The following is a 17310-nucleotide window of genomic DNA, read 5'->3' as shown; positions in this document are numbered from 1 at the left end:
CAGCTGCTGCTCTCATGAAGAACACCCAGCTGCTACCCAGGGGCATGACTCTGGCTGCCACTCACATGTGGACCCCCATCGACTGACAAGAGGCTCCCCCGGTAGCCTCCATCTTGGGACACTAAAACTACTGCTGTAATCCCCTACACACAGTAGCCTGATCTGGGGACACTGGACAGGGTCTGGAGACAGATGCCACTCCACAGAGCTGCATCTCTGAACACGATGCCCAACACCACCACCTGGCCCCATCTGACCCCACACCCTATCTCTGAAAGCAACTGCCTCTATCTTGGGACACCTTTGTTGTCATCTTTAGTTGGGGCAACTCCAAGCTTGGGACATGGGCTGGGGCTTAGAAGCAACATCAAGGTATCTTTAGTCCCCACCTCCCCATCTCCCCTGCAGCCATGAACACTGCACAGTGCTTGTGGCTATGCACCTGGTCTGTAATTCCCAGTACCTGGTCCAGAACTGCCCCAAACTGCTCTCCACAACAGGTGCACAGTCCACAGGTCCTCTGGAGAGAGAGGTTCCTGATTGGGAAGTAGAAAGGGAAACAGGTGTGTGGGATACAGTTTAGAGACTAAATTAGAGACCAGAAATTGTGAGGTCTACAGGATAAGGAGATAAAACCTGGCACCCACATCACATGAGTGGACCCCAAAGGAGATCCTCGGGGTACAGTATCCTATTGGGAAAGGCAAGTGCTATATATACCCCACCTCCAGGAGCTTCGCCCCCCAGACTAACCCTCCCACTCTAATAACCTTCACCATCCTGAGGATGGAGATAGCAGCAAACAACACACATCCCCACCTATTGGAGGAGAAGGGAAGCAGGAAAGATACTGATCTCCAACTAAAATAATCCTTGTATTTTCCCTTGAGATTTTTTTTTCTTTTCTCTCTCTTTCTTCTCCCACCCTAACTTTCCTAACATTTGTGAAAATAAGTACTATTCATAGATTAGGCTACAGAAGACTGGGATGTCTGGACAGTATATTCCAGTTGTATTGGAATTGTATTCTTTTATCTTCTGTTTTTACATTTTTTAATTTTTCTTAATTTGTATGTTTGTTTGTTGCACTCTCCCTATTGTCTTCCCACTTACTTGTCTCTCCCAAATCTCTTTTTCTCTTTTCTCCTGCTACTAGGCAACTTCTTTACATTTCTCTTTCACATGTCCTAAGATCTAATAACTCTATAGCCTCACCTCCAGCCTTCTCAACAGCTCATCCTACACCCCAGCCCCAGTCCTCTCTTTGTTTACCATCAGAAACTGTAGACCCTCTTGCAAACACACTGTTTATATTGTAGATAATAATTGAACTCACCATTTCTGTATATTGTGACAAAACTGTAAATGTCTTAAGAGCAGCTATTTGGTTTAAGGCTGTATATTGTTTGCAGTAGGATCTGTTTAATATTGTTCTCCTCAGTAAAGGAGAGGTATTAGAATTCTTCAGGTACACTATAACCCTATAGGGTAAAAACTGAAGATGAAAGATTGGGAAAAACTATCCCACTCATATGGACTGTGGAAACAAGCAGGAGTTTCTATCCTCATATCAAATAAAGTAGATTTCAAGCAAAAGCTAATCAAAAGGGATAAAGAAGTATATTTTACACTGCTTAAGGGAATCATACCTCTGGAAGACATACAATTATAAATATATATTCTCCAAACAATTTAACAACTATATTCATAAAACTCTCCTAAATTTCAAGAGTCAAAGAGACCACAACACAATAATATTGGGTGACTTTCACACACCTATTTCACCACTAGATAGATCTTCCAAGCAAAAACTAAACAAGGAAACTATAGAACTCAATAATACAATCAATAACTTAGATTTACCAGACATATATAGAATACTTCATCCATCAATTAGTGAATACACTTTCTTCTCAGCAGCACATGGATCCTAAAAATTCCACCAGAAAACTTCTATAACTAATAAATGAATTCAGCAAAGTAGCAGGATACAAAATCAACACCCATAAATCAAAGGCATTTCTGTATATCAGTGAAAAATCCTCCAAAAGAGAAATGAGGAAAACTATGCAATTTAAAATAGCCTTTAAAAAAGAAGCTTGGAAATCAATGAAAGAGGTGAAAGATCTCTACAATGAAAACTACAAAACACTATGGGAAGAAATTAAAGAAGACCTTAGAAGATGGAAAAATCTCCCTTGTTCTTGGATAGGTAGAAATAATATTGTCAAAAAGACCATGCTACCAAAATCACTATACAGATTTAATGCAATTATAATCAAAATCCCAATGATATTCTTAATAGAAGTAGAAAAAACAGTCACAAAACTCATCTGGAAAAATAAGAGACCCAGAATAGCTAAAGTAATTCTTAGCAAGAAGAATGAAGCGGGTGGCATCACTATACCAGACATTAAACTACACTACAGAGCAATAGTAACAAAACCAGCATGATACTGGCACCAAAACAGACTTTTAGACCAATGGTAGAGAATAGAGGACACAGAGACAAACCCACATAAATACAGTTATCTCTTATTAGACAAAGGCACCAAAAAGAATACATAAGGGAAAAGACAGCCTCTTCAACAATCAGTGAGGTGAATAGAAAGCCTAAATCTTGGGAGTAAATTTTTACCACTGGCACATCAGCTGGAGCACTAATCTCTAGGACATATAAGGAACTCAAATTTAGCAGCAAAAAAAAAAGATAACCCAATCAATAAATGGGCTAAGGAATTGAACAAACACTTCGCAGAAGATGATATACCATTGATCCAAATATGTGAAAAATGTTCAACATCTGTAGCAATTAGAGAAATGCAAAGCAAAACTACTCTAAAATTTCATGTCACTCTAGTCTGAATGGCAGCTATTAAAAACACAAACAACAGTAAGTACTGGAGAAAACATGGGGGAAAAGGGAAACTCATACATTGCTGGTGGGACTGCAAATTGGTGCAACCAATCTGGAAAGCAGTATAGAGATTCCTTTAGAAAACTTGGAATGTAACCATTCTCTGCTTTGTATGTTAAATTAAAATATCATTTGACCCAGCTATCCCACTCCTCAGTTTATACCCAAAGGACTTAAAAACAGCATAGTACAGTGACACAGCCACATCAATGTTTATATCATCACAATTCACAATAGCTAAACTGTGGAACCAACCTAGATGCCCTTCAATAGATGAATGGATGAAGAAACTGTAATGTATATATGTACACAATGGAATACTACTAAGAATTAAAAGAGAAAAAAAATGATGGCATTTGCAGGTAAATGGATGTAGTTGGAGAATATCATGCTAAATGAAGTAAGCCAATATCACCCCCAAAACAAAGGCTGAATGTTTTTTTCAGATTTGTGGATGCTGATCCATAATAATGGGGGTGAGGGGAGAGCACGGGAGGAATGGAGGAACTTTGTACAGGGCAAAGGGGAGGGAAATGAATTGAGGGGGCACGGGGGTAAGAAAGATGGTGAAATTATATGTACATCATAACCCTAGTACATAAATGTAGACACAAATGGTATAACTTTACTTTGTGTACAACCAGAGAAATGAAAAATTGTGCTGTATATTAGTACTATGAATTGAAATGCATTCTGCTGTCATGCATGAAAAGTTAAAATAAATAAATAAATAAATAAAAAGAATTACACATTCCTCACTACTTTAAAAGGATCCTGAAAATATTCATTAATAAGTTCATTAGAAGAGAGAGATATTTTGAAGATCATGTTGGTAATTCTGACTTCTACTTCAATGTTTTCAAAGCAATAGCTTTGTTTATCCCAATAACAGAAATGTAAATGAAAGTATTTAATATCTTCACTTGTAATTCTGTGCTTTGTATATTAAATTAAAATATATATCATTTGTAATATTTAAGTTCATTATGAACACCATCTGAAATCAATTTAATATTGTCTCTTTTTTCCCACAGAGGAGGATATTAGCAAAACTTGAAAAAAAAAAAAAAGACCAGTGCATTTTTCTGTATAATGGCACAATCTAAATAGATCACCATTTTCTTTACAGACCAGTAAAAGCAAAATCCAGCTGACACTTTGGATTATCATTCATTACCAGGATGTTAACCAATATGGAATAAGACAATCTAAATCTCTAACAAAGTAAAAGTTCCAGAGCAGCAAACAGAACCACAAGAAAGGAATTTAGCAAAGGCATTAATTCACTGGCTACCCATGCTATTCTCTAAACTAAACAATAATCTACATTATGGAGTAAATTTGCTCACTCATAAATTTATTAAGTTGTGTTTACTTATTTCCATTGAGTCATAAATAATGCATTATATGGAAAGCAAAGACAAACAGGACTACTTTCCAAACATCAAAATAAATTTTGTAATTTGCAAAATAGATAACCCAAAATAATTAAAACAGAAATAATGCAAAATAAAAGCATTTAAAGTTTTCAATTAAAAGGTACTGGTAATTTATTATTTGCATATACATATGTATTTTATTTTCTATTCTGATAAATTTAGTATTCTGGAAACATGTCCTTATATTCTTGAACACATCTGGCAATTAAACAACAATTCTGTATTTGAAATGCTTTTTGCCAAGTCATAGACTCTGAAGTTCACCAGGTTTGCTTGACCCAGGGAAAGTGAAATGCAACGACAAAAAGTCCATTAATTGTGTACAGAAATTCTAAGTTTCTCTCAGCAGTTCTTTCCTTCATAATTGCTGGATTGTACATTGCTAAACTATTGAATTTCATCAAAAGCAATTATGAACACATATCTCACCATGGCACTGGAGAATCTAGGAGAAATTGATCCAGTTTCCAGATCATTCATGCTGTGCATGAACTCACTCTTTACATTAATTTCTCTGGAGATTGGAAAATTTGTAGCTAACTCTAACCCAACTCAAAAGTTAGCCATAAAACTGGTTTAGAAATGACATGAACTTAAACTCCAATACTTCATTTTAAAAAGAATAATTGAAACGGAATTTCTGGAAATTAAGCATTATCGTGTCTTATAAATGTAAACATTTTAAAAATATATGAAGTTATCAAATATATACTATTTGAATTGTTCATATACTTGGGGGTAGCTACCAAATGTAACCTTCCCACCTGACTTCTGATAAACCAGAGATTTTTGGATCCAAAACTTGTATTTTTCTAAGGTAGAGGAGCATGATATATAAAACCTACAGAACTGGAAGGGGATTGAATGTCATATTACTCACGTCATTGATAGATCATTATGCTATATAGATCATGCACACCATGAAAGGGAAGTGGAACTTTAGCCTCCTCACTGGACCCACGTGTGGCTGGTTCCCTCATCTTCTGCTTTCTCCAAAGCAAGCAGCAGGTGCATAATTATGTCTGAGTCAGGTCCATGTTGTTCCTTTAAATCAAGTAGCTAAGCAGTACTTATAAATATTATTATTTCTAGAAAGAAATGTGAAATTAATTTGGAAAAGACATAATATTTTCTTCTATATTATTTAAAAGTAACTCATGGTGAAATATTTTAGGAGAAACTATATGGTGACTACTGTATGCTTACTTACAGACTATGAGAACTTACACAGTAGATATCATGTCTAACTCATGTATGTCTGGTGCAAAGTACAGACTCAATAATTGTTCCAAGAAGAAAAAAAGAAACCAACATTTTTCTTAAAGCAAAGCTTCAAATTATTTTGATTCAACAAGGTTTATAAATCCATTTAATTAGTAAATATTAAAGATGGGAAAACACCTTATCCTTTGACTCATCTAAAATATATATTCTACTAGGACCCCGTCATTGATGGTTATAAAATAATAATGGTACAATAATAAAGCTTTTGCATTTATAAATCCAATCAAATTACAAATAGATTACATTCTAAAATTTATACTGAAAATATGGTAATCTGGGAAGTTACTTTTAATAATTGATTTTTACAGATACTGTTGATACCCAAATAAATGGCAAACAAAGCACACAATTATACCATCTCATTAAAAATCCAAGTATAATTTTTCCTGTTAGCAAGAAATCTGTTAGGCCAATTTAGCAAGAATTCTGCCACCCCTTGTTTCCTCTTGTAATTTCCCATCCCCTGACCTCCTCACTACATGTCCCCACTCATCCTTGTGGTCTGTGGAGTGGAGTCCAGTTCTGCCCCCTGGCTGCAATTCATTGGACACTTAAGTCACTGACCCTGAATGAAGTTTTCCTCACTGTTTTAAAAGTGTCAGAATTTATTTTTTTCCTTTTACAGTTATAGTGCCAGCATTTTCACAGGGTCCCTAACATTGCACATAGGACCCCAAAGGTTCACCTTTGAAGACACGTCTTCACTCAGCCTGGTGGATCCTGGATCCCATGTGAGCTGGTCTCCTGCTCTGGAGGACAATTCACTGAAACACAGTGAGGGCAGATTTTCAGCCTCAAGATTCCTAATTCCTACAGGCTATAAGCTTCTCTAATTCTGTCTGCTTCCTTTCTTATTAGCATGACATTACTTAGGATGATCTGTGGCTTATTCTTCCAGCTGCTGCTATAATAAAACACTGTGGAGTAGATATCTTGTAAACAACAGGAAATTATCTCTCAGAGTTATGGAGAGCGGGAAATCCAAGGTCAAGCTGCAGGCAGATTTGGAGTACGGTAAGGGACTGTTCCTCATAGACAGTGTCTTCCAGCTGTATTCCCACAAGGCGAAAGGAGTGAGCAAGTTTCCTTAGGCCTCCTTTATAGGTACTAATCTCAGGCTCTAATCATTTTTCCAGAATCCCACTTTAACACCTTCGTTTTGGAGACCCAGATTCCAACATGTGAATTTTGAACAAATGTTCAGACCATAGCAGTTTGGAACTTCAGTAACTCCCCCAAATTGGGTCCTCCAAGACCTCAGCCTTCCCTTTCCTGTAGTCTTCTTCCCCCTTGACCTTCCCTTCAGTTCCCGAACACTTTCAGGTATGGCATCTTGGATCCCAGGGAGCTTCTCTTCTCCTTCTAGCCCAACAGCCCCCCCAGAGTCACTTGACCTTTGCCCCCTGTCTTCTTCTGTGGCTCTCAAGGGAATCAGGGATTCCAAAAGCAGCTACATATCAGAGGAAAAGAAATCACTAAATATCTTCTTCACATACATTAGTAAAATGCCTTATCCCACATATTGAGCAAATAATCTAATTTTTTTATCTATCACAAACACAATTCACTTAAAAATATAAAATCAAGTTAAAATGATAGTCAACTATTTTTTTTTTACTCAGTGACTTTTGTATTACTCTGATTACGTGACTCATGGCTAATATTTCTGAGTAGAAGCTATATAGTCTCTATTTGTGTCTATTTCTAAGTTATACAAGTTTACATGCTATACATATGTGAGTTGTTCTACTTCTGGATACTATGACCACATTAATTCATAAAATCCCATGTAGGAGCTCTATTCAAATTGCTTTAAAGATAAATCAGCATTTATACAAATTAAATATTTCTAAAACTCCCAGAAATATGGAAACTCACCCAAATGATCTTCAAATTCATATGAATTGCATATGTTTTTGGAAAATAAAACTAGTTTAGTATTATTGGTTCAATAAAATTGGATAAATCTTTTGAATTATCAACATCAAATGTGATAAAAGCAAACAATTTTATTCTACTTGAGTTTACTATTCAAACATTACATCTACCACATGTTCAAGATCATAAAAAATGTAAATTCAACCTAAAAGCAGTATATAGGTAAAGATGCAGTTAATAAGAGAGTCACTTATGCATATCAGCATATCAGCATATCAAGTGCAGGAATAAACAGCAAACAAATAACCCTATGTCTGGGTTTTTGCCTTTGTGTTACTTGCTTAATAAGGATGCGCTATAAATATGGGGGAAAAAACTGAAATGATAGCTAGCTTTCTTAAATGTTATAAATGTTCTGCTTCAAAATAGTTTCCAAAATATTTTTGTAACTTGTAACCCTAGGCTTATGCTAAATTAAGTAATAGATATTCATTAAACCTCAAAATGATTTCTAAGTAAGATAAACTACTGAAGCATTAATTGCCAAGCATAATTTTAAGATTGTATACTTTTGGCTTCTTATGTTTATACAGTACAAGGGACCAAATACATTGAAGTGTGTTAATAAGAATATTATTTCTGCCACATTGAAAAATTTTACTTTGAGAGAGTATATCCCTATAAAAATCATAAAATAGTATCTTCATTGAATTTTCTAGTCTGATGTAGAATTCTGATATGTGAAAGACAAATAGCAAGAATGTTACTAATAGTTAAAAACTATAATTAATGTGTACAAATTAAACTATTAAAATAAAAAGGCTACAAGGGAAATTGTTTTGCATGAAAACTCTATAGGATGTGATTTTGTTAAGGGGAAAGAGAATGATTTTTCTTCAAGTAAAATGGAACATTGTTCTATAAGAGGACATATGGAACAATTTTGAATAGAAATCATTGTTGAAATTTGGAGAAATGGATCTTGGGAATGGTATCTTAACTTGTGTGTTCAAAGTTGACTAAGATTAATGGATTGATTGTCATTTTTTGGCTTAGTTTCTGCGTCCTCCATTCTGTACCACTGGGTAACCCACAAAACTACAATTATCTTATATTAGACAAAGGTGCTAAAAACATGTATTGGAGAAAAGATAGCTTCTTCAACAAATGGTTCTGGGAAAACTGGAAATCCATATGCAACAAAATGATATTAAACCCCTATCTCTCACTATGCACAAAACTCAACTTAAAATGGATCAAGGATTTGGGAATACAAACAGAGACCCTCCATCTAATAGAAGAAAAAATAGGCCCTAATCTCCATTGTGTGAGATTAGGCCCCAACTTCCTTAATAAGAACTCCTGTGGCACAAGAATTAAAATCAAGAATCAATAAATGGGATGGACTCAAACTAAAAGGTTTCTTCTCAGCAAAAGAAACAATCTGTGAGGTGAATAGATAGCCTACATCTTGGGAACAAATTTTGACCCCTCACACATCAGATAGAGCACTAGTCTCTAGGGTATATAAAGAACTCAAAAAACTGAACACCAAAAAAAAAAAAAAAACAAATAACTCAATCAATAAATGAGCCAAGGACTTGAACAGACACTTCTCAGAAGAGGATGTATGATTAAATATATGAAAAAATGTTCATCATCACTAGCAATTAGAGAAATGTGAATCAAAACCACTTCTAACATTTCATCTCACTCCAGTCAGAATGGCAGCTATTATGCATACAAACAACAATAATTGTTAGCAAGGATGTAGGGAAAAAGGCACACTCATACACTGCTGGTGGGACTGCAGATTGGTACAGCCAATATGGAAAGCAGTATGGAGATTCCTTGGGAAATTGGGAATAAAACCACTATTTGACCCAGCTATCCCTCTCCTCTGTCTATACCCAAAGGACTTAAAAACAGCATACTACAGGGACACAGCCACATCGATGTTTATAGCAGCACAATTCACAATAGCTAAACTGTGGAACCAACCTAGATGCTCTTTGTGGATGTGTGGATAAAAAAAAAATGCAGCATATATACACAATGGAATATTACTCATCAATAAAAGAGAATAAAGTCATGGCATTTGCAGGTAAATGGATGGAGTTAGAGAAGATAATGCTAAGTGAAGCTAGCCAATCCCAAAAAACCAAAGGCCTAATGTTTTCTTTGATATAAGGAAGCTGATTCATATTAGGATAGAGAGAAGAAGCATGGGAGGAATAGACACATTCTAGATAGGGCAGAGGGGTGGGAGGGTAAAGAAGGGGCATGGGGTAATTAATGATGGTGAAATGTGATGATCATTATTATCCAAAGTACAGGTATGAAGACATGAATTGGTGTGAGTATACTTTGTATACAACCAGAGATATGAAAAATGGCGCTCTTTATGTGTAATAAGAAGTGTAATGTATTCCATTGTCATATATAAATTTAAAAAAAAAGAAGAAAGAATCATCTGTTGTTACCATCAGCTTGGGACTGGTCAGCATATCTAAAAAGCTCAGAAATTCACCCTCTGGCTTCCAGGTCCCATTACTGGATGGATTCTTGACGACCCCTTTGTAGGTAATAATGTCAGTCACCTAATAAGGTCAAACTGTATCGAATGTATATTCAGTGATTTGTTCAATAAACAAACAAGATAAAAAAATATTGGATTGATTGATCAATTAATTTATAGCTTTTTTTTCTGGTTTAGGAATTGAATGCAGAGCCTGGTATATGTGAAGTATCTGTTCTACCAGTGATCTACATCCCAGTCCCTAAAACGAACTTTAATATAAAAAGTACATTCATATAAAACTGGAGTTTGGTTTTTCTTTGTAAGTCACATTTTGCTCAATTGTTGGTCTGCTTTTAAGATATTGTAAACTATTTTCTTACATGTAAGAAATATATAAGAAAATATTGCTGATATTCAAATAATTTGAAGGAATTTGCCTGGGAAATGAAGATTCCGTGTCTTAGATTTCCCTTTGCTTTATGTTAAACTTTCCACATCTTTGATTACTTAAGAGAATGAGTCTTCTAACATTTTAAAGTAAAAGCTAAGGAATTTTACAGTTCTGATGCCTCTTATGGTAACTTTTGAATTCATCCTCCATCAATTTGGTTAAATAAGTAGTAAAGTTTTGTTTCATATAACCTAAGAATTTGTTCTGTCAAGTGTTGAAAGCTTTTGACAGTTTTAATAACTCTGCCTTTTCAACATCAAATCAAATAAAATCTTGATCCTGAACTGACACTGAGATTTCCCAGAGGGCACCTAAAATTTCAAGGAATTTGTTCTTTCACTTGGTAAAAACAAAATTGTTAAAAAATAATTAGGTTTATTTGATATGTTCAATTGTATTAAAATTACTATCTAATAAGAAAAGCTGCTTCATCTTTTCACAGTTTATATGTGTCTATGAGGGGGGGGTTGGTGGGTGTATGTGTATGTGTGTGTACTAGTTCATGTCCTGCTGCTATAACAGAGTACACAGGACTGATTAATTTATGAAGAAGAGGGGTTTATTTGGCCCATGGCTCTGGAGGTTGGGAGCCCAGGAGCATGGCACTGGCATCTGGCAAGAGTCCTTGTGCTACACCATCCCATATTTAAAAGTGAAAGGGAAAACAAGGGAGAATGCGAGAGGGAGTGTCAAACTTGCTTTTGTAACAAGCCTACTCATGCTAATGAACAAACTCCTATGACAAAGAAACAGCTCCTCTGATACTGACAATCCATTTATGAGATCTACCCACCTCTTATAAACCCTACAGCTCAACAATGTCACACTGGGATTAAGTTTCCAACACATCCACTTTGGGGGACACATTTCAAGCACAGAAGTGGATAACTGTTGTTCATACAGTCATGCAGCATACCACTGTTCTGGTGACTGGGACAGATATGATGGTGGTCCATGAGATTGTACAACCAAGTGATGCTGTGGTCATTTTATCTTGTGTAAGTGCCCTCTGTGATGTTGGCACGATGGTAGACTCACCTACAAATGTGTTTTTCAGATCATATTCTGTTGTTAAGCAGTACATGACAATCTGTATAAATATTTTGTAAATTGTGCTAACTTCCTAGAAATTTACCAATACCCACCTATGATATTCCTGATAATGATAGCAAATCTAACTATAATTTAAAATGTTGTGTGCCTCAGGAGTTAACTACATTTCCTTGTTAAATAAACTCTCATTAGATCTCTGCCATGGCTATTTTATAGCTATTATTCTAAATGAATTTTATTTTACTTTTTTCTTTCTTTTTTTTCCCCCTGAAAGAACTTGCAATCAGTTCCAGGCCAGAGTGCTTCATCTTTAATATAAAAGACTGTCTCTAAGACACAGGGAAAGGACCATGACAGGTATCTGTGATACAGGCTTCTGATGGAATTGCTTAGGTGGCTTTGAGACTATATCACTGGGCTAAGTATGTCCAGAACATTAATGGAGAAACTGAGGTATTCACTAAACTGCTATCCAAGTTCAAGCAAAACAAGAATTAAGTATAATCTGACAAATAGTGATTGTCTCATCTCATGACTTGCGCTTGCTGATTTTTTTCCACATTTAAGAAATTCCTTTCTCTCATCCTTAAGCTACCCTGGTTTACAGGAACTTAGTAAATTATACTTTTGTAAATATAAATCAAATCTTTATCTCCTTGATTAATTCTTCCAAAATTAGGACTTCTAGGTTTCCATATTTTCATGGTAACATAATTACTTGCATCAGATCAATAAGAATCTTTCCAATATAATGAGACATCTTTGGATACACTGATTATATAACTAAGGCTCAGACTCTGTGTGTCATATTTGAGAATGATATACACAGAACAGGTGTAACTGGTTGATTTATAAGTAAATAAGATGGGCTATATAGAAATAAGGCTGACAAAGCCTTGAATATACTGGTCTATTACCTATCATAGTTCTGGGCCTCATACATGAGTAAGAAAGTTCACTTCCTGGAAGGTTTAGGGAACTGAGGATATTTGAGTAAACTTCAGGAGAGTTTGCCCAAATCTGTTATTATTGCAGAAGACTGGTAGCAAGTTCATGGCTTGGTATCTAGCCTCAAGAGACACTTAAAGTATAACCATTTTTTTATGAAAAGTTCCAGCAAAGCAAGTTTTAAAAGGCTAATTGGATCAATAACAATTTTTGCTGCATGTATATAAACAGGCCAAACCTAATAATGCAATACTTAGTTTATAAAACAGATTATCAAAAAAGGAGGTGACCATAGAAAGAAATGTTATGCTTCAATGGAAAACCACAGCATACCCTTTGTCATTATAGTGCTATCTTTTGTCTTCAAGTAATTGGGCTAGATACTACCATCTTAGATATTTTGTCAGTTCTTACCAAATTTTCAACTTTGGTAGCTCTCCCCAATATCTCACTATGAATCCCAAGAAGCATTTTCATGTTTCCCCACTTCCCTGACTTGGTGTCCTGCCCAGATCCTTATTGGGAGGCTTTCCCCATAGGATCTAAAGAAGCCTGCAAGCTGATGGTGGAGGACAGATTGTAATCTCTGGGCCCAGAGCTGCTGCTCTGTCAACTACTTAGGAATCTTTGAACATCTACACCTCTATACCTTTCCTGATTATCCTAAAAGGTTCAGCTAGACCTTCAAAAATGCAATGTGTCTTCTTTCCTTGAACAAGGAGGCTGATTGACAAAGACTTTCTCCTTGAACAACCTTTAGGAAGGAATTTTCAGAGCTAGCTTGTTTTCTTTCTTTCTTTCTTTCTTTCTTTCTTTCTTTCTTTCTTTCTTTCTTTCTTTCTCTCCTCCTCCTCCTCTTCCTCCTCCTCCTCCTCCTCCTCCTCCTCCTCCTCCTCCTCCTCTCCTCCTCCTCCTTCTTCTTCTTCTTCTTTTCTCTCTCTCTCTCTCTCTCTCTCTCTCTCTCTCTCTCTCTCTCTCTTTTGACAAATTCTTGGCTTTGGCTTTCATCCTTACTGGGCCTGAATAACCCTGCTGCAGTAAAACTCCTGCTAAATCCTATTTTGATTTTGATAATTCACCATCCTTGCTATCTCATCAACTCTGTCCAATCAAACCTTTGTCCTCCAGCTTTCCTATCTGATCACTCTGGCCTGTGTCAGCAAGAATCCTTACACATTGGTTTAGCAAAGTTCCTTCTATCCTTGATGTTTCCTCTTAGCAGTTTTCCACCCACCCTTCTCCCTTCCCCCGCTGTGTTTGGTCCTGAACCTGCCCGTTTCCTTGCTGTGAATGGAGCTGGAGCCCACCTCTCTCCCCTATTGCCTGTGGCTTTCCCCCGTCCAGTCTTCAACACAGCCATCTTTGTTGCTTTAACAAGTCTCAGAATGAATTTTCTTCAACGAAATTTTCAGGTGTGTTCTACATGCATACCACTTCACCACTGCAGCCTAAAGAAATGACACAGTTTGAATGAAATCAAAAGAAAATTCAAAGAAATATAAAGAGAAAGGAAGATACAGAGGAAGCAACAAGGAGAAAAAAAGCAAACAAAACAAATCTTTACTTGGAAGGCCACCAAAAAAAATGGAATTTCCATTGGTTTCTCTGAGGCAACTTCCACTTGTGCAGAAATAAAATGCTTCTTGTTGGAAAGAAACTAGCCTTATCCTTAGCCTTGGGTTTCAATTCTGTCTTGAAGGAAGTCAAGCTGAACAAACTAAGGACTGCCCTCTTGGACTCCCGACTAGCTGGCAGACTCTAGCGTGTGTCTGGTAACAGCCTTTGGTAACTCTGCATCTCCTTCTTTGCCCTACAGCCCATTCTAAACCCAAATCCAGCTGACGGACCCTTTGCTCAGTGCTCCTGTAGATCCAGGTTGAAGACTGGAATCCATGCTCATACCCTTGCTACTGCGCTTGGTTAGAATGCAGCATGAAATAAGCAACAAACATGTCTCAGAGCATATTTTGGCTCACTCCAAAAAAGGTTCACAACCAATACACACAAACCAATTGAATATGAGATGTTCCTAAGGGACATGCTAAATAAACTAAATAGTGATATTTATTGCCTCCATTTCTTTCACTCATTGGCAAAAAAGGGTTCATTAACTTGTTCAAGCCAAGAGTTTACTATTTAGTAAGTCCTTCCACAGGTGTGTTAAGTTTTAACCACCTCTGCTATCCATCAAAGGAAAAGAAGATTTTCTCTTTTAATATCTGGAATACTTAGCTCAGTTCAGAGCCCGGATTATTTAAAGCTGATTGAGTGGAATGCTAAGGTTTCTGCATGCAATACTCCTTTCTTTAAAAAACAAGAAAATGCAAAGAACATCAAAGCTAGATAGATAAAGAAAAGCAGCTGTTCCATGATAAATGAAGTAGGTTATTACTAGCATGATAAAAGTTAAGAAATCATAAAGGGTTCTCTACAGGTGCTAATTTTACTACTTGAATGAAATTAATAAGACTCTCTATAAAACAGCAGGAGATCCTTAGATTACATGAGTAATCAGCAAGAAAATTTATTGTGGTTTTACGAAGCATAAAATGTTTGTGTAATATATGCAAAAGTGGTACTTTATTCTCTGCAGTGAACAATTCTCAGTCCTTATAATAGAAAAATATTTAGTAGTTTGACACCTCTTGAGGCATAGTTTTTAAAAGTTATTCAAGTGTGATTAATTTGATTCAATACAAAATAACAATGCAGAAATGCTGAGTCACTTAAAAGCGTCTTATACATTGTATATAATGACATACAAATGGGGAAAATGCAAAAAGACACATATTGCCACCTTGAGGTACAGGCCAAAGTCTGGAATAACCAGAGCACAAAGCTGTGCTTCAGAAAACATTCATTCAATAATACTGGGGAAAAGTTATTAGAAATGAACTATGCAGAATTGATCTGAAACCAGAAGAAAATGTTAAGAAAGCTAAATGGGATTTAGAATATAATGATTTCAAAGGGAACTAAAGCAGATATTAACTAGATTTTGGACTATAAACATTAGAATCTACATTTTACATTTAACCTAATTTCATATTGCTGGAAAAATAATATGCATTTGAAACTACGGTCTTTTTCTCTACACTTTCCTTGATCCAATATATTTGGTCTATTCATATGTTCCTTGGATTTTACACATTTAATCTTTGGAGAATAGATGGAGAGGAACTTATGAAAATGTTAACATAGTTACATACCCAATTCAATGCTTAGAAAATACCGTGTGGTGATTTTTGCAAAGTCCCTGTTACAGTGTGGATATGAAGTATCCCCAAAGGCTCATGTCCCTAATAAAGGATTGGTCTCCAATATAGCAATGTTCAGATTATAGGCTTTGGGGAAGTGATTGGATTATGAGAGCTCTGACCTGATTAGTGGATTAATGCATCCATGATTGAACAGACTCCTGGAATGCAGGACTAGCTGGAGGAAGGCTGGAAGGGTCTTTCTAGTCTCTGGCCTTTCTCTCTCTCTCTCTTTGTCTCCACCTCCCCCCCTCTGTTTTCTGACTACTGTAAGTTAAACAGATCTCCACCACTCCTTTCTGCTGTGGCATTGTGCTTCACCTCAGGCAACAGAGTCAGCTGACCTGGACTGAAACCTCTGATATTGTGAGAAATCTTTCATCCTTCAAGTTGGTCACAGTGACAAGAAGCTATGCAGTTCCCATCCTGATGAAAGAACCCAGATCCCTCAAAAAAGATTTCAGTGAAAATGTTATACTTCTTTAGCTCTAGTTTCAGGATAAATCTTTGGAATGTGAAAAATGAAAAAAATTACACTAGTGAACATGGTAATGACAAACATTTTAATCATTCTTAGGAATGAAAATATTTAATTAATAGACTGGGAGGAATATATATTTCTTGCAGAAAACTATTAAAAACATACTCTATACCAGGCACTATTTAAACAAATTGGCACACTGACTTCTTTAATTAAAACAATAATAACTTCATGAAGTGGGTATAGTCAGTATCCACATTTTGTTGATGAGAAGATTGAAATACATAGGACAAGTTGTTCCTATAAATCATAAGGTAGAACATGTTTGTCTGAGTTAACCTTAAATCATTCTAATAGATTCTAGAGAGTAGCGCATTCTGAATATTCACAGAATATACATGCTAAGTCTATTTTCAATGATGATTAAAATTTTAACATCCAATTTCTTTGTTTAGAATTGATTTTATTATTATTCATTAGTATAGCTGTTGAATGTATGAATTTTTTCACTTTGGGAGATTTTAACATTCATCGATTTGAGACATTAATTTAAATTTTCTGCACTTGTTATTTTAATTAAGTGACTAAAAATATCAATATAAATAGTTGAGTATTTGCAGCTCAACTGAATTAGAACTAAGCCAAAAAATAAGTCAAGAAATACAACTCTGAATTAACCAGTGTCTGTAAAGTAATCTGCCATATATATTCTCATATTTAGGTATATCTATATATCTACATAAAATAAAATAGATTATTTTTAATAACATCTGTTAAAATAGTTCTTTTTCTATGATCAAAATTATTATCTTGTTTGACTCAGAGTTACTCACAGGTAATCATTAAGCTTTGAACAGTATATATATTTACCAACATTGAAAAACAAAATGCATGACATTCATTCATGTAACTACACTCTTTTTCCATTCTTGTGACTACACACTTTTCTCTTACTTCAAGTCTCTGGTGCTGACAAACTAATTTGATATTTAGGCTAGACTCTTAATAGCGAATTGAGATTTGATACTCAATGTTTCAATTCCAAATTCTTTTAATTTTAATTAATGAAGAATTTATTTTT

The sequence above is a fragment of the Urocitellus parryii genome, chromosome 10 (assembly GCF_045843805.1).
Source record: "Urocitellus parryii isolate mUroPar1 chromosome 10, mUroPar1.hap1, whole genome shotgun sequence".
In the NCBI taxonomy this organism is placed as follows: Eukaryota; Metazoa; Chordata; class Mammalia; order Rodentia; family Sciuridae; genus Urocitellus; species Urocitellus parryii.
This window is presented reverse-complemented; position numbering follows the sequence as displayed.